This window comes from Eschrichtius robustus, chromosome 6 (assembly GCF_028021215.1).
Source record: "Eschrichtius robustus isolate mEscRob2 chromosome 6, mEscRob2.pri, whole genome shotgun sequence".
NCBI lineage: Eukaryota > Metazoa > Chordata > Mammalia > Artiodactyla > Eschrichtiidae > Eschrichtius > Eschrichtius robustus.
In genome coordinates this window covers 138150097-138174695 of record NC_090829.1, presented here as the reverse complement: position 1 = coordinate 138174695, position 24599 = coordinate 138150097, and the positions used below count along the sequence as shown (strand labels likewise).

General features: G+C 42.2%; 1 protein-coding gene and 1 pseudogene across 13 annotated transcripts in view; one reads left to right on the top strand and one right to left on the bottom strand.

Moving 5' to 3' along the window:
• SETD4 (SET domain containing 4) overlaps window positions 1-24599 on the top strand; it is a 423911-nt gene that overhangs the window by 90966 nt on the left and 308346 nt on the right. The window contains exon 13 of one of the 13 annotated variants that reach the window (XR_011074347.1): window positions 18936-18951. The exons of the other annotated variants lie outside the window; for them this stretch is intronic. The gene's annotated coding sequence lies outside the window, so the exon portion shown is untranslated. Of the gene's footprint in view, window positions 1-18935; window positions 18952-24599 lie in introns of those variants that run through there. 13 annotated transcript variants of the gene reach the window in all.
• On the bottom strand, window positions 16452-16861 carry LOC137766062 (large ribosomal subunit protein uL14 pseudogene; annotated as a pseudogene).

Here is a 24599-nt window from a genome sequence, read left to right as displayed (position 1 = left end):
ACCTCATGAGACTGTTCCAGTTTTTGAACAGCCTTCATTGTTGGAAAGGTCTCCTTCACATTTGGCTGAAAATTGTCTCCCTCTCAATTTTGCCTTTTGGTCTCAGTTGCCCTTTGAAACTATATGAAAAAAATCCAGCCCTCTTCATACTGAGGTCTTTGCAATGTTTAAAGATGACACTGGTGTTTCCGTTGCCTTATTGTCTCCTGCCTGAGTGTCCTCACTGCTTTCTGAGCGAAGGGAGAATACTCTAACCTCCTGCGGGAGTGGTCCAGTAACAATGTAGACCCCACAGATCGTTCACGTACAGAGATCTGTCACCTCCTTTGCTTATGGCACTATACTTCTGTTAATTTATCCATCCTGAGATCTCATTTGTTTTTTTGGTAGCTGTGTCACACTGTTGGCCTGTGTTTACCTTAAAGTCTAAAGAACAATCAACTTGTTATTCCCTTACATTTTCATGTACCCAGAGGGTTCTGAAAAGAAGCAGAAGTGAACATTTTAACCTAGTCACTATTCATTTGTTTTGCTTTTATGCTGGCCTTTGAATATGCCATTTGATGTGAGAGTCTTCAGCCAGTGGACATATTATGTTGATATGCAACTTTGCATATTTTTGCATACTTAATGTGATAGGATCACACTAAAATTCATGTTTTCCTTTGGGAGTGGTGGCTGGAGCTTTGTTAGATTTTTTTCCCCCCCCCCAGTTTTATTGAGAAACTGTTGGCACACATTGCTCTATAAGTTTAAGGTGTACAGTGTGATGGTTTGATTTATATATATTGTAAATGACGACCACAGTAGGTTTAGTTAACATTTACTGTCTTGTATAGATACAATAAAAAGAGAAGAAAACAGCAATTTTTAAATTTATCACTGTCATAGGAGATGAAGGTTTAATACCTCTACCTCTCCTTCCTCATTCTTTCCCCCAAATTATCTTACTCTTAATTATGCCAAAAATTAGTGTTTGCAACATTCTAATTATGTAAATATTGTTCACTGCAGACAGAACCTATTAGAATACTGTGATTACATCCTTTCTTTTCTCTCTTTTTTAAAAAAAATTGAAGTATAATTGACCTACAACACTATGTTGGTTCCAGGTTCACACAGTAGTGATTTGAAATTTCTGTACATTTACTAAATGATCCCCACCTTTGTGAGATTTTTGAAAGGAACTCTACGTCCAGGCTAAAGCACACGTGCAGCTGAGTAAGCTGACGGTGTCATTCCCAATCAGGAGCTGACCCCGCCTATTTAGAAGTTTGAGGGCATTTGTAGGCATGTTTGCAGAGCCTTGGGAACCTCCTATGACAGTCTGTAAGTAACCTCTGGGTGCCTGGTGCTGGTGTTAGCTTCTGGCTTGGCAGGGGTACCCGGCATGGTCCCCGCCTTTGATATCAAGTATAGCCTTTGGAGTGACCACCCTTGTACCTTACACAGAGGGGACCGTCTAAAATCTTTTGTAGGGTGGGCACATTCATTCACGAAAGTTTGTTTGTTATACCCTCCCGAATCAATAGGTAGTACCCAGAGACGTATCTGCTGTGAGTGGACAGAGCCTGTCCGAAAATCTCTCTCCAGCTCTGTCATCGTTGGGACAGCTATCAATCTGAAGCCCATCTTGAACTAGAGTGGATGCTGACCCAGTGATGGGAGACCCGGCCTTCGGGAAAGCAGGAGCTGCTTCTTTATCCCCGCCTCCCTGTGCTGAATCCTTAGCCTCAATCCCAGGAGCCTAAGCATGCCTCTCCTTTCTCTGGATTTCTTTAGCGCTTATGGCTTATATTAAACCCTCGGGTATTTACACATCTAATTAATAATTAACCTGTTAACTTTTCCCTATGAGTATGTCTTGCCTCCTCAGCTACATTGTCTGATCATTTGTATCCTCCACAGACCTAAGAATGCAGTTTTGCCCATCAAAAGGCCGACATAGGTAGATGTAGGATTAAGCCATGGAGATCTGAGAGGGGTCGGTTTCTCCCTCAGGAGAACGGGCAAAGGAAACAGACTTGTAGGAAATTCATATTCTGTGCCAGGCACTGTGCTGGGAACGTTACGTTTGTTTTTTCCTATAATCCCCATAAGACTCTCAAGTAAGTATCACTATCCTCATTCTGCAGAATAGGAAATGAAATCTCAGAGAAGTTAAGAAACTCTCAAACTGCATACAAAGAGGAAAGAGACTGGGCTGGATTTGAACTTGGGTTGCTGTGCCTGCAGCAGCAGCGCTAGGGAGTCTGTCCTCCCTCCTGGAGGTGCAGCGGGGCTGGAGGTTAGGACATCGCTTGTGGCTGTGCTGCCACGTGGCCACCCTTGAGTTATCAGCCAGCACCATCTCACTGCTGAAGAAAGATAGGAAAAAGGCCAGGGATGAAAGAACAAGGGGACATAAGAAAGAAAGGTAGAACCATGAAGCAGGGGAGAGAGAGTGGAAAATTGCAGATCACTTACGTTCTCTGTGCAGGAAGCATCTCACGCCTGCTCAGTAGAGGGAAGTGTTCATCAACGGAGTAGCTTGTAAACCCCCAGGAAGGCATAGCAACGGCCTTGTTGATATTAGTCCTTTTCTCCCCCAAAGAGGAAGGAGTATCCTCAGCTTCTGAAGACAAGGACTTTCAGTGGTGTTGGGGAGCTCTGAGAAGCTGGATCCCCTGTCATCAGATTGTATTTGGAGACTTTCTTAGTCAGGTTAGCACCAGGCTGTACTGTAGCAATACTGTAGCAATAAATAAACCTTAGAACTCCATGGTTTACACAATAAAGAGTTCTTTCTCGCTCATGAAAATTCTGGTGTGGGTCAGGCGAGTCTTCAGGGCACTGTCCTCCACTCAGGGACCTGGTGATCCAGGCCACTTCCATATTGGGAAGCCAAGATCTCTGTATGTGGCTTCCAGGTTGCTGGGGCAACCAGGGTGGGAGGGTCAGCTTTTAAATGCTTTGGCATGGAAATGCCGTCAGTCACTTCCACTCACAGCCCATTGGCCAGAACTGGTCAATGGTGCTGCCCCCTGTGACAGTGCTATACTTCACTGGGAAAAGAGGGGATGCTTGGACACTCAATGACTGTTCAATGTCTCTGACTCATTTCCTTTACTCTCTTCTGTCCAACCCTTTTTAAGGCAGCTCATTGCTCTTGGGAAAGAACACAGATGCCTTCATGGAGCTTGTTAGGCCCCTGGTCATGGCCGCCATGTTGCAGTCACATTGGACATTTCAGGTCTTGTGGCTCAATGTGCCTTCTCTTCCTCACTGCCCTGCTCTTCTGTCTTCCCGAAATACTCTCCTCTGTCTGTTTTTCCTGTCCAACTCCTAAGATTATTTATGTCAATGTTTAGATATCACCTATTATGGAAACTTTTCTGACATGAAATCTGGGTTAGGTGACCTTCTTTGGACATCCAGGTCATCCTTTATTTCCCCCACTGCGGTGGAAATGTATTATTTATTAGTCTGTGACATCTTAGATTGCGGCTCTCTGATGCTTGGAACCATTGCAAGAGTGGTCCCTACATACAATGGCCAACACACAAAAGAGGCCTAGTTAGTGTACTTTGGATGCAGGAAGAGAGGAAATCTTCCAAGGCAGAATGTATATGATTGTACTATCGCAGATTTGATTCTGAAGTTAATCTGGAAAAGCAAATCCTCTAGCAGAGTCAAGAAACTTTTCAAAAAGAAGAATGAAGGAGAGTCTTACTTTTCTGGATGTGAAGATGAACTATAAAGTTACAGTAATTAAAAGAGTGAGATGCTGGCCCAGGAGCAGACCAAGAGATGAACAGGATACTGAGAACTGATGTTACTGTCTTGAGTCCAGACTCCACAGGGCAGACCAGGCAGGCTGGAGACTCAGCCAGGGTTTCTGTGTTGCAGTCTTGGGCAGAATTGCTTCTTCTCCTGAAAACCTTAGTCTTTGCTCGTAAAACCTTCAACTGTATATGGAGAATTGGTATATGATAAAGGAGGCGTTGTACATCAGTGAAGAAAGGATAAATTATTGAACGCATTATGTTTACACGTCTGGCTGTAATTTGGTAAAATTAAAAAATAAGCTAAGACTTAAGAAATAAAACATTTAAAAAGAAAGTTATATCTTTAACTTATATCACATACAAAAGTGAATCTGAAATGATTATAGATCTAAACATTAAGAAAAATCTTTAAAATACTAGTAAGCGCATAGGAAGTATTTTCATTATGTTGGAGTGAGCAAAGCATTTAAAAAAAATGACGTATGGCCCAGAAGTCAAATGGTTTAGAATGACATATTTGATAACAGTGAAACAAAACTCTTCTATATAACTAAAAGCTATATAACCCAATTTAAAAAAAGCATATCAAGCTGGGAAAAATATTCACCATATATAATTTAAAAAGGTTAATATAAGAAGTGTCTAAGTGCCTACAAATCAGTAAGCAAGCAGTTAACAATCCAATTTAAAATGGACGAAGGTTATGAAAAAACAATTCATAGAAGAAAAAGTATACATAGCTTATAAGCAGAAGAGATGCTTATCCTTACTGATAATCAAATTAATACAAATTAAAACAATGAAATAGCATTTTCTCCATGAGATTACACATATTAAGAAGGCTAACAGTACTCAGTATTGATGATGGTGGTATAATTTTTTAGAGACAAATTTGACAATGTCTGTTTTTAAAAAGTGCCTGTATTTTTGACCTTACAATTATACTTCATCTATAGGGGGTAAGTTAAATGACTTATGGAATATTATTTAGCATTTAAAGAAGTGAGATATAGTTACTATATATTCTGACATGTAAAATGTCTGTAATAGAGACTTAGATTTAAAAAATGACTTACAGGGAATTCCCTGGGGGTCCAGTGGTTAGTACTTGGTGCTTTCACTGCCATGGCCCGGGTTCAATCCCTGGTGGGTGAACTAAGATCCTGAAAGCCGTGTGGTGCGGCAAAAAAAAAAAAAAAAAAAAAAAAAAAAGTGACTTACAGAATAGTATGCAGTTTAGAACCCCATTTATTAAAAATATGTACGTATATTCTATATATGCATGGGAAAAAAACCTGGAAGAATATGCAGCAAACTGTTAAGGGAGATAACCTCTAAGGAATAGGACTTTGGGAACTTCCATTTCTTATTTTCCATATTTTAGTATTATTACTTTTAAAATAAGTGTGATAGCTGTTTATAGTATTTTAGAAAGAGATTAAAAAGACATTGCTGGAACTTCCCTGGTGGCTCAGTGGTTAAGAATCCGCCTGCCAATGCAGGGGACACAGGTTCGAGTCCTGGTCCGGGAAGATCCCACATGCCACGGAGCAACTAAGCCCGTGTGCCACAACTACTGAGCCTGCGTGCCACAACTACTGAAGCCCACGCACCTAGAGCCCGTGCTCCGCAACAAGAGAAGCCACTGCAATGAGAATCCTGCACACCACAACGAAGAGTAGCCCCCGCTCGCCGCAACTAGAGAAAGCACGTGCACATCAACGAAGACCCAACACAGCCAAAGAAAAAAATAATAATAATTAAAAAAATAAAAAAAGGACATTGCTTAGTTTAACTGACCAAAGCTTTGACTGGTTACATAGGATCTGAGGTTCAAAAAAATGCTTGTTGTGCCATGTCATGCTCAGATATGTTCATCGACTCATTCATTCATTCACCAAGCATTTAGTGGATACCTTTGTTGTGTGAGGTCTTTTTTCCTACATGGGTCTTAACTGCATAATTTTCTTCCTCATTTTACTCCAGAAAGTGAATAAATTGAAAAATAGTCGAGTCTAAAGCAAAGTATGCTTGTGGGGGACCCTCTTCGATACCCAGCAGAGGGCGCTGTGGCTGGGATCCAAGGGTAGCTGTTGTTTGCTTGGATGTTTAAGGGAGTCCCTTTCTGATCCCGTCTAAAAGATTCATGTTAACAGAGGGTATTCTTATTGGGGGAAAAAAACCCCAAACCACTCCATATTCCTATTGCTGGTTAACTTTGTGTGGGCTGCCTCTGCTTCAGAGCTATCAATTTCGTTCCTTTGTGGGCCTGTGTCCATGCAGGGAGGGAGTGGACGTTTGGAAGTCGAGCAGTCCAAAGATAGCTGCATATGCGTCACATCTCATGAGGATGGAAGATTAAAATGAAAGATTATGCTCTAAACTTTGCCCTGTCTCGGCATCCAAATGCCACATGACTGCTGGTTTACTGAATGCAAAACCAGAATGATATGGTGACAGCGCGTTGGATAGGCTGTAACAGGAGACGTTGCAGCCACGGCAAATTTGCCCTCATGCCATCGAATGCATTTCTGTTTTTGCTCCTGATTTTGGTCTGTTTTGCTTTGTATTGCATTGTATTATTCATTTAATACAAAAGTGAAGCATGTTTTGGATACTATGCCCTAAGTTCGATGTGAAATACCGGGATATTGTCCTGAAAGATTTTTGGATAGATTTGAACGTAAAAAAACAGATACAATAAGTCATGATTCTTCATATCACAAAATGACACTTAGCAATGAAAAATTTGCTGCAGTTATCTTTTTTTTTTAAATTGAAGTATAATTGATTTACAATATTGTGTTAGTTTCAGGTGTACCGCATAGTGATTCTTTTTTTTTTTTTTCAGATTATATTCCATTATAGGTTATTACAAGATATTGGGTATAGTTCCCTGTGCTGTACAGTAAATCCTCATTGCTTATCTATTTTATGTATAGTAGTTTGTTAATCCCATATTCCTCATCACTGCAGTATCTTTAAAGAACAATTTTCCTAATCCAGATAAAATATGATGTCACTTTAAGAGCAGAATCTGTAATGAAGTCAGATATAGTACATTTTACAATTAAAATACGCAAGTCCCTCAAATTCAATTTGGCTCACGTTTAGTACCAATGGGAGACTTTAAAAAAAAAATCCTTTCCTTTCTCTCTAGCCCTTTGTCTTGTATTTTACCAAATTGTAGTTTCGGACAAGTCAACTCTTCCCCCTCAGCACACAGGTAGAGTTGCCCTGCAGCCAGAGACGTCCTTCAGCTGGAGAGTTGGTGAGGCTGTAAGAAGCTGAAGGAGCTTTGGCTACAAAGTACAAATAGAAGTGGAGAATTTATGCAATTTGACTAGTTAGAGAAAAAAATCCATCTGACAGAATAGCAGTAGTGAGCTGTTAGACTGTGCCCAGTGGCACAGAATTTATAATTTAAAACATTTCTGGCTTCGTACATTAACTTTCTTGGTTAAACAGGTAGAATCCCCTGAAAATCTGTGGTTAGTTTCTCAAGTTCAGTGAATGTATTAAGGAAATGTCAACATCTTAGCTGCTATACAGCTTTCTTTCCTAAAAAAATAAAAAAAATCTAAGGACATGAATTTGAAAAGGATAAGAAAAGATTTCGCATGTTATTGTATCTTGTGTCTGTGCTGAAATGACCTCCTTTAGATCCAACTGATTGACGTTATTTAATCCAAATGCAAGGGTAGTGTTCAGGGCTTGTGCCAGACTCAGCTTCTGTACCCGCCCAGATCTGCACCTCCCTCTTGCCTGCTGGCTGGAGCTGCGCCAGCAATGACTTGCTCTGTTCCTGTGGTCACGATGTCAGATTACTGCAGTTGCCACTCTCCATGCAGCCTGACCAGCAAGAAGAGGCCACCGCCCCGGAGGAGGCTGGGACATCTTGGAAATGTGGAGAGATGAAAACCCCATGGGGCCAACTTCACCCAGTGGGAGGCGGCAGATAGGAAGGGGCTGGTCAATGAGTTCTTCTTCCTTTCTCCTCAGAAACTGTTCTGAGATGCAACAGTTCCTACAACCCTCCTGAAGACATCACGTGAGGCTGCACAATCAGCCAGGCTGCCACAAAGCTTTGGCCAACTCAGTACCCTGCCCTCGTGCATTTGGGCTCCCTCTCCCCTGCCTCGCTGCTCTATCCCTCCCCCACCCCCTTCTCTAGGATCACACCTTTGAATGAAGTATTAGCAAATAAACATGTGCCCCAGGGTCTATTGTCTAGAGAACCTGGGCCAAGAGGGTGGGAACCTAGGTTGGCTCTAGAAAGCAGACCCTCTGGTGGACTTTGGCAGTGGTGAGTGCGTGGTGACAACCCTCCACACATGGTAGCATCACGATTACTAAAGCCTTTATCCGAAGTTAAAGACGATGAGGAGGAGGTGGAGGTAAAGTGTGGGGATATCATTTCACTTTGGCACTCAATCCGTTTTGGGGCAATAAATATTAGGACGGTAATGTGGGGTAATCACTTCTGAAGGCTCTGGAAGCCTTGCAGAAAAATGATAGGTGCTATCTTGAGCCTCTCTTTGAAAGCCAGGGTATTCCTGTGGTAGCTGTAAAGGGGGTTCTCATCTGACCTCAAGCTGCAAGGCAGAAGGCTTTTAAAGCAGGATCTGATGATAAGATGTTAGAAACGTAAAGAGTAAATGTACAGCCTTAGTGGCTCCTCAGTGTCAAAGGAAATTCCCTGATGAGGAAAAAAGTGGGACCCTTGGATGGTGACATTTGCCTGGTTGAGACTGAGAATATTGGATCCCAAATGGCCTGAAGCTTCCTGGCTGGCAGAAGCTGTGCCAACGACTTGAAGAGATCAGCCTCCCCTTCCCAGGGGATCACACCATGACCTCCCAGAGGAGATGCTTCACAGCTGACCATTGTTTTTCTCACTGTCGGTCCCTATCATCCCTTGTTGTCTCCTGGGTAATAGCCAGAGTCAGGTCTGATCACAGCTCTCCGCTCCAAGGAAAACAATCTGTGTGTCAAAGGACATACAGGAACTGTCAAATGTGCACCAGCAAAGATGTGTAGGAGTGGGTCTTGGGGGTGTTAGATTGTCATGGTCAGCTGGAGCTGGTCTGTAGGGGTGGCTCCTTGACATTTAGGCAGGATGATGGCCTACAGTTGATAAAGTGGAGGTGCAGGAGTGTGAAGAAAGGGTAAGGCTCAAAGAGTTGGGAATATTAGAATGGATTTACTATGTAAAACCTAAGAACCCTCCACTGAACTCTGTTTCTTGAAAGAGACTGGAGGACAGTTCCTCTGAAGGCAATACAAAGTCACAAATTAAGGGCTCACTGACATCTTTGAGAGGTTGGTGTCTGTCTTCTGTAGGCTGAGCTTAATGGTGATAAATATTGCCATAGACTCCTTGATGTCAGTGGGGGTAATGAGATTCCACAATTAAAAGACTAGGTGGCAGCTCTTAACCACCAGAGGCAAAGGTAGCCATGCTTATTATAACCGGAAGCACCACAGAGTAGCAGTTAGGGTGCCTTAACCTTCAGAGATTTGTGGCAATGACTAATAGACTGTGGTGTTTCTAGACAGGAGAAAGATGGACAGCTGACTAGGGTGTTGTTAAAATTGTATAATAATAGCAAAAACGAAAGCTGGAGAGCAGAATGTTACCATCAGTCACTGCAGTGGAAAATTATGGCTTCTTGCTTGGTTTTCAAATGTAAGTCAGTTTACATGTCTAGAATCGGTAGATTCTAAGGGAGGCTGAGGTCCTCTTGAAGAAGAACATTACTATTTCTCACCAGTATACATGAAAATTTATTCCTCGAATCCTCCCCTTCAAGGGATCTGTAGATATTTCCCCAAGTAACTAGTGCTGGGGAATGGGGACTAGCCAGACTTTTTGAGAACTACTATATATAAGGTCTAAGCTGACAGTAGTACCAGGGTATCTGAAATGCCACATACTGGTCCCATAGTTAGATTAGCAGCTTTAGGAGGACAGGTGACAAATTAAGTCTTCCCCAAAGTCCATTTTATCATGAATGGGTCTTTGGGTCCACAAAACTACCCTGTGGTTATTTCTCAGATTCCCAAATAGGATAGATATATTTAATGGTTGGCAGAACTCCCGATAGGTTTTTCTGACTTGCGGAGGGTGAGACATTATGGTAGGAAGGGCCAAATAAAACTATCTGAAACTGTTCTTCCCCCATTATCCAAGATAGGTAATCAGAAATAATATTGTATCCTAGGGAAGAATTACAGATATTCGCCATCAAAGACATAAGGGATGCAAAGTGGTGGTTCCTATAATATCTCCATTCAATTTACCCATTGCATCCCTGTAATGACCAGATGAGTTATGGCAGGTGTTATTAGTCCACCTTAAACTTATTCAGGTGATAATCCGTTTTGAAGCTGCTGTACCAGATGTGTTGAATGTGTTGAATGTTGAAGATCAACACACATTCTCAAACTTGGTTATGGGACTACTGATCTAGCAGATGCTTTCTTCTCAATCCCCATCAACGGGGAGAATCTAGAGTGGTTGGCCTTCACATGGCAAGGGCAGCGGTATACATTCGCTGTCTACATGTCTGCTGGGACCTTACTCATCCTGACATTCTACCAAACATCATTCTGCCCACCTATTAATGACATCATGCTACTTGGACTTACTGATCAGGGTGCTGCAAGTATCATAGATGCCCTAATACAGGGGTTCTTGATCAAGGGATTTTAACTCCCAGGGTACACCTGAGAATGTTTGGAGACATTTTTGGTTGTTAAAAATGGGGGATTGTGAGTAACTAGTATTTAGTGGGTAGAGTCCAGGGATGTACATTCTGCAATGCTTGAGACAACCCTCACCCTTCAACAAAGAATTGTCTGTCCCTGAATTTTAATAGTGCCATGTTGAGAAATACTGCCTTAGTAAGACACCTGTGTAGCAGAGCTGGGAGATTAACCCTATGAAAATTCAGGGATCTGTTGCACCAATGAAGCTTCTGGGGGTCCAGTAGTCTGAGGCATGCCAGACATCTTTTTTTTTTTAAATTAAAGGATAAATGTCACATCTTAGCCACTCAGAAATATTTGCTGAACGAATAAATGAATGAAAAACATACAGGAAGAGTTCCTTGTGCAAAGAGAAATCTGGGTGAGATAGGTTCCCAGAGGAAGGCAGAAGTTTGCTGTGGCCAGAGGCCAGGTGAGGGGCTGGAGGTGAAGCTGAGAGAAGGCTGTGGTTCATACGGCTTACACGCTGTTTATTTAGACACCTGCCCCCAGAAGGCGGAGGACAAACAAGTGGCTTTCATCCAGGGAGAAACAAGACCTGGTTAGTGTTCTAGAATGATCACTTGACAGCTGGTTAGCGAGATTGTCCTAAGAGGCCCTGAGACCAGAGTCAGAAAAACTAGCCTGGTCCCTTTTGTAACAGTCCAGTTGGGAAGCTTTGAACAGCTAAAATGGGACAGAAGGAAAGAGAATAAAGGAAGAAACAGATTCCAGGAAGATTGGGGAAGAAGAATGACCAGGATTTGGTGACTGGATTGGGACTGTGGGTAGAAGGGGGAAGAGCAGAAGAAAACCCTCAGGTCTCTGTGTCTCTGGATGACGAGAATGCACGAATAGAATCCAGTTTAAGTGACAGATCGTGAGTTTTGTTTTCAATATTTGCAGCTTAAGGATGTGGGGCAAACAGGAGGAGGTATCCAGCTGGCAATGGGACAAGTGAGGAGAGTCTCAGCTGCAGATGGAGGTTTGGGAGTTGTTTGAAGCCACACAACTGAGGCTCAGAGAGGCTATCTAACCCGTGCTAACATAGTTGATAAATAATAGAGCGAAGATCCGAACCCAGACATTCCTGGCTCTAAGGCTTACCCCGCTATCTCCTAACTTACCTTTTTTCGAAGTTATAGATTTCTAAAATGAGACTTTAAAATGCATATAGATGGCAATCTAGCAAAATTACCAGTGTATTTACACTTTGACCCAGCTATCCTACTTCTGTAGGACTTGACTGTACAGTCAGACCTGGACACTACAAAATGACACATGCACAGTGTTATTCATAGCACTCTTGTTTGAAAGAGCAAAAAAAAAAAAAAGAAAAAAAGAAAGAGGAGGGGAAGGGTTAAATAAACAGACTACCACCCACCTGTACAGAAGAGTAAGAAGCTCTCGGTAAACTGACAGTGTGTATGGCATGCTCTCTTTTGTGTAAGAAAAAGTGAAACTAAGAACATGTATTTGCTTGTATCTGCGTGAAGATACAAGGATATAAGGTACTAGTAGAAGTAGGGTGCCTTATAGGGGTGGTGAAGAATGGAATAGAAAGATACAGGGTAGGAACAAATCTTCTCAATGGATATCTTTTAGATTTGAAGCATGTAAATGTATTACCTATTCAAAACAATTAAAACTTTGAAAATGTGGTATATTTACCCATTAGCGTTTATCTACACTGGAAATTTATTTCTGCCCCTGGAAAGATGTATTTGGTTTATGCATTTATGATATTTTTGTACTTATCCATCCATCCATCCGACACAATTATTCACCTCTGTGCCAGGTGCTGGGCTAGCCACAAGGGAAATAATTGAGAAAACAGACATGGTTCCTGGCCTCACTCTAGATATAAAGACAGAGATTAGTCAAATCATCCCATAAATACAGTAAAATGGCAACCATGCTACAAAAAGTGTGAAAAGGACCTCAGTTATTCTGGGACGGGATAGTTAAGGATGTGGCAGGGAAGGCTTTCTTGAGGAAAATCCTTCTAAACTCCATGAAATGCAGGAGGGAAGAGGTGAGGAGATGGGGGCAGAGGGAACAGTACTTGCAAAGGCTCTGAGGCAACGAAGAGCACAGTATTTGAAGAACCGGAAGAAGGCGGCGTTGCTGCTATGTAGGGACTGAGCAGATGGGGTGGATGTATTAGCAAGGGGGGCTACACACATGAAGATCTTGTCGGGCATGTTGAGGATGTGGGTCTTTGTAATTGAAGCAGAATTGGAAGCCACCGGAGAGGTTGAGACTACAGTGGAACAATATGAGCCATTTATGTCTTGGGAAGATCACTGGCTGTTTTTTGGAGAAGGACGGGGGGTGTGGAGAAAGAGTCGAATCAAGGGGACCAGTTGGATGGCCGTCTCTGGAGAGTAGGAAAAAAGTGACCTTCGTTTAGACCAGGGTGGAGGTTACGGTTACAAGAAGCAGATGGAGTCAAGAGAAAGTGAAACTGAGAGGTCTTGATGATGGGTTGTATAGGGCTGGAGAAGAGAAGTTTTCCAACATGGATAGGTTTCCAGAATAGACAGGGCTGCCATTTCCTGAAAGAAAACATGAGGGCAGGCTGTTTGTTGGGGGTCAGGATGGATTTGAGGATGTTTGAATGTCCTAGTAGAAGACACATCACCTGGAAAGGCAACACACAGATCATGTCACGATTCCATTTTTAGAATACACAGTGTAACCACACACTTGGTTAACAATATCAGTAAAATGTGGCTCACACCCAAGTCTCACATTTTTATTCTTCTATACCCCATGTTAGTTTTTTTTTTTTCTGTTAAGATTTTTCAACTTCATTGAAGCATAACTTATATCAATAAAATGTAGATGTATTAAGTTTACACTTAGTTGATTTTTCTTTAATCTATACCTTCATATAACTGTCATTCCCCTTTTTATTCAGTCGTCTGCTTGCTCCCTGGCAATCACCCCATGTTAGTGCTTGACAAAGTATTTCTCTACTCATCTCTTCCCCAAAATGCATGCCATGTTATTTTAGGGGCATCGGATCCTTTAGAGAAAAGATCTTGAAGAAGACCATCGTTTCCCCATGATAGGCCCCTTGCACTCAGCTTTCTCAGGTGGCGTTTTGGACATTATCAACAACAAAGTTTCCTCTTTTTCTGGTTCCCCCCTGTGAAGGCTTAGCTGTTAATCTTCCTTCGTGTTTCATATTTCATTTGTGTTTTTAAAAGGATGCCCTTTTGTTGTTGTTCTCGTCACTGGTTCTGGATTCACAGGGAGCTTTCTTCTTTATTTTCTTTCAGCCTTCAGCAGAATAATTTCGCTAACTTGAGGCCCCCTTGGGGAATACAGCCATGATACTTCCGGCCCTGCTGTGTGGCAACACTGTTGCTAATACTTTCACAGGCCCTGGTCTGGTAGTGCTCAGGGCTTTGTCTTCTCAACTTTTTAAGTGTAACACTGATGCTATTTCTGTATCCGTGGGAGGAACTGGGGGAATCATTGGAACTTTCCCAAGGGGAACACTTTTCTGTATAAAAAGAAGAGGATGAGAGATTCCTTTATGTTTCAAAAACTGGTATAAAATTAACTGGTTAAAAAAATGCTGTTTGTTCCTACGTAACTTATCTGGCTCTGGAACCACATTCAGGAAAGGGCACCGTGACCTCTGTGGGGACATGGAACAATCTGACACCTGATCCAAATTTTCTGGCCTGAAGGCAACTTCAGTGACTGACTGCCGACAGATCTATAAGGACAGCTGGTTTTGAAAATGTTTGCTTCTGGCGGTGCAAGTCCTGTTTTTCAACTGATGAATCCTTTCAATGTCTCTGAACTGGATGACTAAACTCTCCTTGTGTCTGAAGAGATGTATAGACACAGGAAGACAACAGTGGTTCATCAAGGGAGAGATGTCGAGAGAATGAAGAAAGTAACTGTAACCTGGGCCCAGGAAGAGTCTCAACCTGCGGGTCTGCAGGTGTATTTTGTGGGCACCCTGAGGGCCGTGAGAATGACCTCGTATCTCCAGTGGTTCTCAGAAGCCCCAGCTTCTGAGCTTTGAAATCCATCACTGGTTGGTACTGAGGCCATGCCTTCCAAGGCTGAGTGAGGCAGGAAACTGAGGCAGGTCCATTTCTGGGAGAGATGGGATGCCTCTGACTGTGGCTTCAGGCCTCCCCCAGTGGCCTTGGCGAACTTTCTGTAGAGCTCCAGGCAGCCCAGGAGGCATCCATGCAAATTCCCTTCCTTCCCTCTCTCCTTCCCTCACGTCAGACCTGCATCACGGTCCATCACCTCTTGGAGACTGGCTCCTTTCCCATGTTCTTTCATAGGTATTTCTCTTAATAAATCACTCGTACATTTAATCCTCTCTTGGTTTTTGCTTTTCAGAAGACCCGGACTAACACAGGCCCCCTTCAAAACAAAACAAAACGAAATGAAACACCTCTTTATAAGGGACACATGCAGTTCTTACTGTCCCATCTCCTCTGTTATCTTGTATCTAATCTGAGTCACACATTTGTGTTATGTGTGGCCCCTACAGGTGTTTGATTTTTACTGCTCAGGTCTTGCATCTTCTTTGACAGCATCCTGGAAATAGAGACATAGGGAAGGGCTGGCTATTAGAAAAATATTACTCATTTGGGAATATGAGGTTAAACTATTTTATTTCTTGCAGGTTACCAAGTTTGGGTATCATGATCATTTAATGTATGAATGACCCATCTAACTTTTATTTTTTAGCAGCTCGTTTAAATTTTTTCTTAATTTAACCTGTGAGTTCATAGAGGTTTCTCAAAATTAGGAAGTTGTGAAAATAAAGATGTGCATTGCCTTTTATTAATTTGCGTCATTGTTGAATGGCCAAATTCTCTCCAGTATTTGAGACGCCTTGGGTAACGTCACTAATCTCTACTCTCCCCAGGAAGAGGTGGATTAAACCATTTTCTTTTCGTACATGGTGTAGTTGTAGTAGATATAGTCATATGATTTCAATAAATAACTTTTTGAAAAGTTCTCAGACAACAAAAAGAGTTTCCAAGCTACTGTTGTTAACATTTTCAGTAATTATTTTTATAACAGAATTTTCTTTATTTTTTTCTTTCTTTCCAAAATCAACTCATTGCCTCAAATGCTATCCTTAATTTCTACTTTAATTGAATCTAAGCTTGGTGATGGGGGTCACTGCCAGCCAAAAAGATGACCCCATTGCTTTCAAGCGGGGAGAACAGACCATATAGGACAGAATGGATTTCCTCTACCTTAGAAAGTTTTTGTTGCTCTCCAGAAATAACATGGATACAACCAGGACCGACTACATAATTTTGGGGGCCCAGTGCAAAGTGAAAATGGGGCTGCTTGTTGAAAAGTAGGGAAAAGTGCCGTTAAAGGTACTAAAATATGAAGGTTTTTCCTTTATTTCATGACTCTCCTCTGCTCATACGCATCTTCCATTGTCCCACTGAATTTCACTTATAAAAGACAAATTGGACGTTAAAATTATTAAGAATTTCAAGGTATGGACAGCAGAGCATTAAACCAAACATAGGGTCCCTTCCGAGTGCGGAGCCTTGTGGGATGGTGCAGGCTGCCTTCCCGTGAAGTCGGTCCTGGATACAACTCACCAGTGAGTTGACAAGCAAGCTGGAAACCAGAGGGAACGTCTCCCCTCTTCCCTCTAGTCTCTCAGGTGGAGGTGTGCACAGGGATCAGGGCTCCAAGGTGAAATGGAAGGCACAAGGCTTAGTATCCAATGTGCCAGGGCATGAGCAATGTTTCTCCTATTTCGTCCTCGGCTCACTGGGCAATGGCTTCACCATACTGTCTACCTTAGTGGAGAGAAGGTGGTTACTTGTTCGTGGCAGGCGATTTAATTTTATTTAATTTTTATTTTGGGGGGGGAGCAAATAATTTTTATTTTTAGTTTTTTACAAATACACCAAAGAATCATGCAATGCTGCAAGCATTGGATGCAATCCTGGGCCACAAGTCTGCACATTCTTCTGCAGCTGGTCCTGTGAAAGGCGGAATCTTTCATCTTGCCTTATTGTTTTCTGCGACTCCTGCATTATCTTCAAAATAAAGAAGCATACCACCTTTTCTCCGGTAGGACTTTCGTTGTCTGATTACCACTTCTTTCTGAGCTCTGGTTTGCCTTTCTTGACTGCGGCCATCACCACGTCACCCACACCAGCAGCAGGAAGTCTATTCAGTTGTCCCTTGATCCCCTTCACGGAGATGATATGCAGATTTTTGGCTCCTGTGTTGTCAGCACAATTGATCATGGCTCCAACCAGAACACCCAAGGAAATCCGGGATTTCACACCAGAGGACCCACCGTGTCCTTGCTTTGACATCTTGAATGCCGGAAAGCGACAAAAAGCTGGGCGATTTTATTTTGACTTTCCATTTTAAACATTTTATATCATTATATTTACGGAGTGTCTGCTCCATGATGATTTCTGTTTAGGGGTTGTTATCTCCTGGTCCTCGAGACATGCAATACGCAGAATCAAGGACTAGACAAAATGTAAAGAATCTCAGATATAGAAGCGCTATAAAGGAAAGTTGAGTGGAGAAAGCAGGTGGGCATGGTAGGGCAGAGGCTTTACAATTGTCAACAGGTGGTTAGGGAAGGCCTTGCCTAGAAGGTGGCATTTGGATGAAGACCTGCAGAAGAGAAAGGAAGCAGCTGAGCTGCCCTCTGGGGAAGATTGTCTGGGAGGGCCACGTCATGGCAAGGAGTCTGTGGTGGGAGCAGAAAACTTTTGTTATTCATCGACCTTGCATGAGCTTTTGGTGTAAGTTTAGCTTGCGTAGATCTACATGAAAGCATTCTTTCCTTCCTTTTTTTTTTTTTTTTTGGTAGAAAAATAGCACTTCTCTGTCAATTCAGTTAAAAATGACTGAGTTTCTACGCTTTGATTGGATGTGGCCGCATCTCCTCGGAAAGTAGCACAGCTGGGTTCTGGTGTGGAGTCACTTCTATAGACTTCTCTTCTTAAAAGAACCTCTTATTAATGGCTGAGTTCAAAGCAAACTTTAGAAATCCAATCAATTTCTCATTTCTTACATTTTGTTTGGTAAAAGATTTTATGTCAGTGATTGCAGAATGAAGGTGCCAATAGGAAAATAATCAGTTTATAAATGGGAAGGCAATCAGGCATCCCCCTTTCCATCGTCCTCTCCAAGGTCAGGGCGTGACTGAAATGCAAAGAAAATGCACTTGTACAGTACGTAAATGGTAGTCTTCTGTGGAGGGTCATTAACCTCAAGACTCCCTCCCGGAGGGCAGTGTTGAAGGAAATGGCTTTGTGAGTTTCAGAAGAACGTGACATGATTGTACCTGGGAATAGAAGAATGGTGTCTGCAGTTCCATTAATTGGGATAACAATTATGAAAGCTTGGGAAGAATCAAGTTTCAGAGCCCACACTAATCCCCAGGAAGACTTTTCCCCTGGTGGATATAATATTGCTGTTTTTCAGGTGCATTCCTAAGATGTATTACATTTCTCAGACTCACTTTGTATAGGCTGCTGTCAGGGGCAGGATTTGGGGGTTGCCAGAAGGTTCTTTGGTTTCATCCAGGCAACTCTCTGCTTTCCTGAAGTGTCGGTGAACTTGGTGGAAGCAAGGGTCAAAGCAGAGTTGACTTTTGTCTGGAAGCGTGAGTTCCGTGTCCTGGTTTCGATTAAACACAAGGCAGGAATGCAAAGGCTGTCTTCCTGAAACTGCTCATGTTTACACGTTGCTAATGTACTTCTTCATGATGTTGACCCAGATGTAGCCATATCTCACCTGGTGACAGGGTATGCTTCCTTGATTGGCTGCTTTGGGATAATGAGCTTCTGTTGATCATGGACTATGTTTTCCTGGGAAATGGAATATGAAGATAATTGACAAATTTCCCATTAGCCTAGCTGAATTCCAAGGACATGTAGGTAATCCTACCTGATTCACTTTCAGAGCTTTACTTTGAATTTCTGTTGGTGTCAACAAAGCTGTCATAAAGAACAGCATACTTCACCTTCAAAAAAGAAAACTTCCATTAAAAAGGCAGACAGCTTTAAAAAAGTTGTCACTTAAGGCTCTTGTCTGATCATTACCTGAGAATGAAAAACTCTTCAATGTAGCAAAAATATCTACTATAAACTAGTCGTTGGTTTACATGACATATTCCAAAATCCTTGTAGGAAACTTAGCATTTGGAGTGTCAGTGTGATAGAATATTGTAAATAACCAAAATAAACACAGTAACCTCAACCAAGGATGTTTCTTTGTTCACGTTGGGGTTGACTTTTGAAGCCTTTAAATAAGTAAGAATTGGCATGTGTTAGAAGCTGCAGTTTTTTTCTTTCTTTTTTTTTTAGAAGCTGCAGTTTTTGCAAGCTGAGTATGTCATTTCCCCCCCTTTTCTCTACGCCTTTACAGGAAATACTAAGCCATGAAGATCATTGATATTTCCCGAAATTATATTGCTATTTCCTGTCTGAAGAGCTGTGAGTGTATGTCTCTAGAACACTGCTCCTAAAAGTAAGCACTTAATGATTCCACTGCTTATCTTTTTCAGAATATTTCACTCTTTCTTTTTTCTTTTTTAAACTTTTTATTTTATATTGGAGTATAGTTGATTAACAATGTTATAATTAACAATGTGATAATTTCAGGTGTACAGCCAAGTGATTCAGTTATGCATATACATGTATCTATTCTTTTTCAAATTCTTTTCCCATTTAGGTTGTCACATAAAACTGAGCAGAGTTCCCTGTGTTATACAGTAGGGACTTATTGGTTATCCATTTAAAATATAGCAGTGTGTACATGTCAATCCCAAACTCCCTAACTATCCCTTCCCCCCCCCGCCTTCCCCCCTACCCCGGTAACCATAAATTCGTTCTCTAAGTCTGTGAGTCTTTCACTATTTCTTTTCTATTAGGCAGAGACTGAGGGGAAGGTTAGGTCTGAAATGAAATTCAAAACGTGCACAGCCCTCTCCCTGGCCGCTTCATACTGGTAAGCCATTTTCTTGCCTCCAGAAACCACTGTCACTTTTGACAATCTCTCATCCATGTCTGGTGACACAGGTGACTGGGAGGAGATTGGACAGGATCGTGCTGGAACTCCTTGCCTCTGCATTTCCACTTGGTTGGCCAGAATTGATGGGGGACTGGGAAGACACAGCATTTAGGCTGATTTTTGGCACAGAAAATGAAGGGAAGCCAGGTAGGACACTCAGTATAGGCCCATGTACCTCACACATAAAGAAGAACGTAAATTTAAGTTAAATTAACTTCAGAAAGCATAATCCAGGATGGCTTCAGTTAGAGCCACTAAGCTCCTTGCTGCTAGCTCTGTCTCTCAGGTCCCACAAACCTGCGCTTACCTCCATCCTTTCACATCAGGTCCTTCTTCCCTGTTTCAGTGTCTGTGGTCTGGTAATGACCACGTGCTCCATGAGGGAATTTCTACAGTTGCCAGAAGCTCAGAGATAAAAGCATCCAGAAGATTTTTATCTCTCAGCAGAAATGTTTTTCTGAGGACACACACATAGTGTCACTGTGACATTTAAGATCTTAGTTTATCATCCTTTTCCTCTCATGGAGAATAGTTCTAATCACTGGAAAACTACCAGCTTCTCCAAGAAGCCAGATCCGTTGGAAATCATGCAGAAATACCCACAGCAATAACAAAACCAGCAACACACAATAGGTTAAGAAGTCTCTGTGTACTACTATAGATAAAATAGATAAACAACAAGGACCTACTGCATAGCACAGAGAGCTATATTCAATATCCTGTAATAACCTGTCCTGGATAAGAATCTGAAAAAGTATATGTATGTATATAACTGAATCACTTTGCTGTCCACCTGAAACATTGTAAATCAACTATACTTCAGTTAAAAAAAAGGCTCTGTGTAGATCTGTTTCTACTGACTTTTTAGATAGTAGCTAGGGGGGGGCTTCGAAAATATGATTTCAGCTGGCACATGGCATCACCTGCTCCAGGAGGCGAGGTTGCATGTCAAATTCCACTTCAGGAGGTATGTGCTTCTTACACATGGCTTCCTGGCTGCTTGTGTTTGGACAGTGGGCATTGCTCACTGAGATGGTTCATTAGGGCTCAGGATGGTCTTCAAGGTTCTTCACTACCTCTTCTGCCATCTTGACTGGCCCCACTCCTTATCTTCCAGAAGACTGACTCAAAGGGCCAAACCACTGGTCAGCACAAAACTGGGTGGAAAGACCTGGACGGACTACTGGCTCCCCGAGGAGCTCGGGCCCTCTCTGCCTCTATGTCCTCACTTGGCCAGGCACAAGGGAAGGTCATCTGTGGAATGGCCGGTGGGCGGTCTCTCTAGGGGCCTCCCTAGATGGCTCACCTTAGGAAAATTACCTTAATTTCCCAGGCTTCAATTGGGCTCCACGTCTGCAGGCTCAGGAATAGAATTGGGCTGACACATTAAGAGGTGGGCTCTTCTCTCTCTAGCACAGATACACAATTATTTCACTCAAGTGAAATTATACACTTGAGTCAATTATGAGACTCAAGTGTATAACCAGAATTCCAATCCATTGATTTTCCACAAGAAACATAACTGCAGAGAGGCTGAAGTCTCAAGAACTCCAGAGAGGTCATGCTACCTGGGAATGAAACCACAATTAGAAAGCAGTGTGGTCAGCCAGGATTCAGAACTGGGGTGTCAGTGATAAGGTTTCAATCAGAGGGAGGCATGCTGTCTGTAGTAGGTTGGATGGTGGTCCCCCAAAAGGTACATTCCTCTGGAACCAGTGAATGTGACCTTATTTGGAAAAAGGGTCTTTGCAGATGTACTTAAATTGAGTGTCTCAAGATGAAATCATCTTGGATTCGGGTGGGCCCTAAATCCAACCATCTTATTTCCCCCAAGTTCTTGGGGATAGTGATGATAGTGAAAGACACACTTCTGTGGAAAAAATATTCTGCAAGGGCAGAAGATATCAAAGTGTATTTTTTGTTTCCATGAGCATTTTCCTGTGAGATCTTGCCAGCTCTGACTGGTTCCATGACTTGTTTATTTTCCAAGGGCTTTAGTAGTAAAATCAATGTGATTTTCATCCTGGTGTCCCGAGTCCACTTCTTCATTAGTTATGGGAACTGGATGAAAGAAAAAGTACAGATACAGGTTATCTGAGGTTGAGTGTAACTTTCTCTCCAAGGTCAAGACCACTCTCCTGTCTCCTCCAAAGAAGGTACTGACTCAGATGTCTTTCCTTATTAAAAGCTGAGTGTTTCTAAGAAACACATTTCATGGAGGATGGAATGCTTGTGCTGGCCCTTGGAGGATGAGTAGGAGTTTCTGTCCTGGCAATGAGGTGGGGTGAAGGTGGTCCAGGTGGGGAGAACGCACATGCAGAGGCTTTGATGGGGCTGAAACACTGGCCCCAGTAGGAGGGAAGCAGCCAGGAAGACACACTGAGCAGTTCCAACTGTTCTTGGTTGGTGACAGAGAGCCATTGGGCAGGATTAGATTGGGGAATATCATGATCGGATTTGCATTTCTGAAAAAGCCCTTTGGTGCCATAACAGAGAATGGGTGGGAATGGGACGAGGCTGGAGAAGGCAAGGAGAAAGCTAGCAGCCTATGGAACTAAGTAGTATCAAAGTGGAAACTGGTGTTAAGTTGCAAGGTTTTAGAGAACATTCGACATCTCAACTTATATTTCTTTTCCCATCCGTCTTTCAAAGATGTTGTAAAGCACAAATGAGATAAAAGTAGCAAGGGGTGTGCAAAAGCAACGCACTGTTTAGGAGCAGCTCACTAAGAACGACATGCTATTAGCCTGAATAGACTAGAATCACTCACCTCAGTGAGGCAGCATGCAGTAGGAGCGAGGGAGATGGATAATGATGGGAAAGGCAGGGCTCCATGGGCTGTATCGTGCAGGGCTTGACTTTTCAGCCTTTGCAGAAATCCATAATCCAGATGTCTCTTTGTTGAAGCCAAAACAAGCGTTATACACAATTAAACCAATGGGACTTAGCAGGTATTTCTGGAAGGGGAATTAAGCCTCTATAACATGTAGTAAAACCCAAAATAGTCAGAGAACATGGTCAACAAGTGAGTAAGAAGTGGCCAGACTCTTCCTAGGGTTTAGGGCCACAGTTAGTTGTCACGGCATCTATGCTTCTAGCGCTGTGCTGGGCACATAGTAGGTGCCCATTAAATTAAAAAGAAATACACACACACACACACACACACACACACACACACACACACACACACACACAGGGAGCCCACAAAGCACATCAAGGGTCTCTTCATCATCTGGCAGTGTACAGTTTTCTTTTCTCTCTAATACCATGCAACTGAAATGATTCAAGCTGAATCAAACCAATCAAGCATTTGCCTTTACACATACAAGGAACTTCTAGCCCCTGTTCTCTCTGGTTGTGCCTGCTTCCATCTTTCTTTTTCTTGGTCATTTGCAAACACACGCTGAACTCTGAGCTTGGGACCCTTTTGCCCTTTTCTTCTTTTTTTGTTAGCTGAGTTTGGGAGGTAGACTGCTGAATAAATAGAAATTCATTCTGGGCCTCAGGGCTCTTTACAAAGGTAATTCTGACCTCCAGCCACACACAGAATATCGGTAATTTGACCTCAGTTTGATTTTCACATAAGCTGTCATTTTATACACCTAAAAAAAGCAAGGGAGGACACAGATAAAGAGGATATATTTCTCGTGGCAAATGGAAACAGAATCAGTTACCAAAAACTAAACTTGCTCAAGTGATAACAACCTATATATTTTCTTTAATTGTTATTTACAGGTGTGTATAGTGTGCTTCTATGGGGTCCAATACACAACTCATAATGACTTTTGTGTTTGGCTATAAAATTTTACCTAATGGGCTAATATTGCTTACATACAAAAAGTAATCAGGTATTCATATACTTTATAAAGTATGTGTATTATTATTATTATTATTATTATTTTTTAAAGCAAGCATCTGCCTTTTTTTAAAAAAAATTATTCATTTATTTATTTATTTTTATTTTTGGCCGTGTTGGGTCTTCGTTTCTGTGCGAGGGCTTTCTCTAGCGGTGGCGAGCGGGGGCCACTCTTCGTCGCGGTGCGCGTGCCTCTCACTGTCGCGGCCTCTCTTGTTGCGGAGCACAGGCTCCAGATGCGCAGGCTCAGTAGTTGTGGCTCACGGGCCCAGTTGCTCCGCGGCATGTGGGATCTTCCCAGACCAGGGCTCGAACCCGTGTCCCCTGCATTGGCAGGCAGACTCTCAACCACTGAGCCACCAGGGAAGCCCCCAAGTATGTGTATTATTAATAAACAGAATAAAATATAACATTTTTCTCTGATTAAAAAGTAATCCAGGACTTCCCTGGTGACACAGTGGTTAAGAATCCGCCTGCCAATGCAGGGGACACGGGTTCGAGCCCTGGTCCCGGAAGATCCCACATGCCGCAGAGCAACTAAGCCCGTGAGCCACAACTACTGAGCCTGCGTGCCACGACTACTGAAGCCCACGCACCTAAAGCCCGTGCTCCACAACAAAACAAGCCACCACAATGAGAAGCCCGCGCACCACAGGGAAGAGTAACCCCCGCTCTCTGCAACTAGAGTAAGCCTGTGCGCAGCAATGAAGACCCAACACAACCAAAAATAAGTAAATAAATAAAAAAAAAGGGTAAAAAAAAAAAAAAAGTAATCCAAACTTATTTTAGTAAATCTGGCAAATACGCAAAGGTGCAGAAAGCACCTGGTATCTGTCACTCAGCTATAATTACCATTATTTGAAGCATTTCCTTTTTTCTATTTTCTATACATGTATATAATCATTGTGTGATTTTATATATATATATATATATATATATATATATTACAAATATATAATTCTGAATTCTGCTTTTTTCCCTTTAACATTGATGTACAAATAATTCCTCCATGTTATTGAATATTCTTTGACTACACTGGGAACGGTTAAGGCTTTATTTGGTTAATTTTAGGTTATTTGATCCTTGACATGGCTAGATATTTGGTATTTCCAAGAAAATATTGCAAAAGGATCCTTTTCCCCTTTGTTTATTAAAAATAAAGG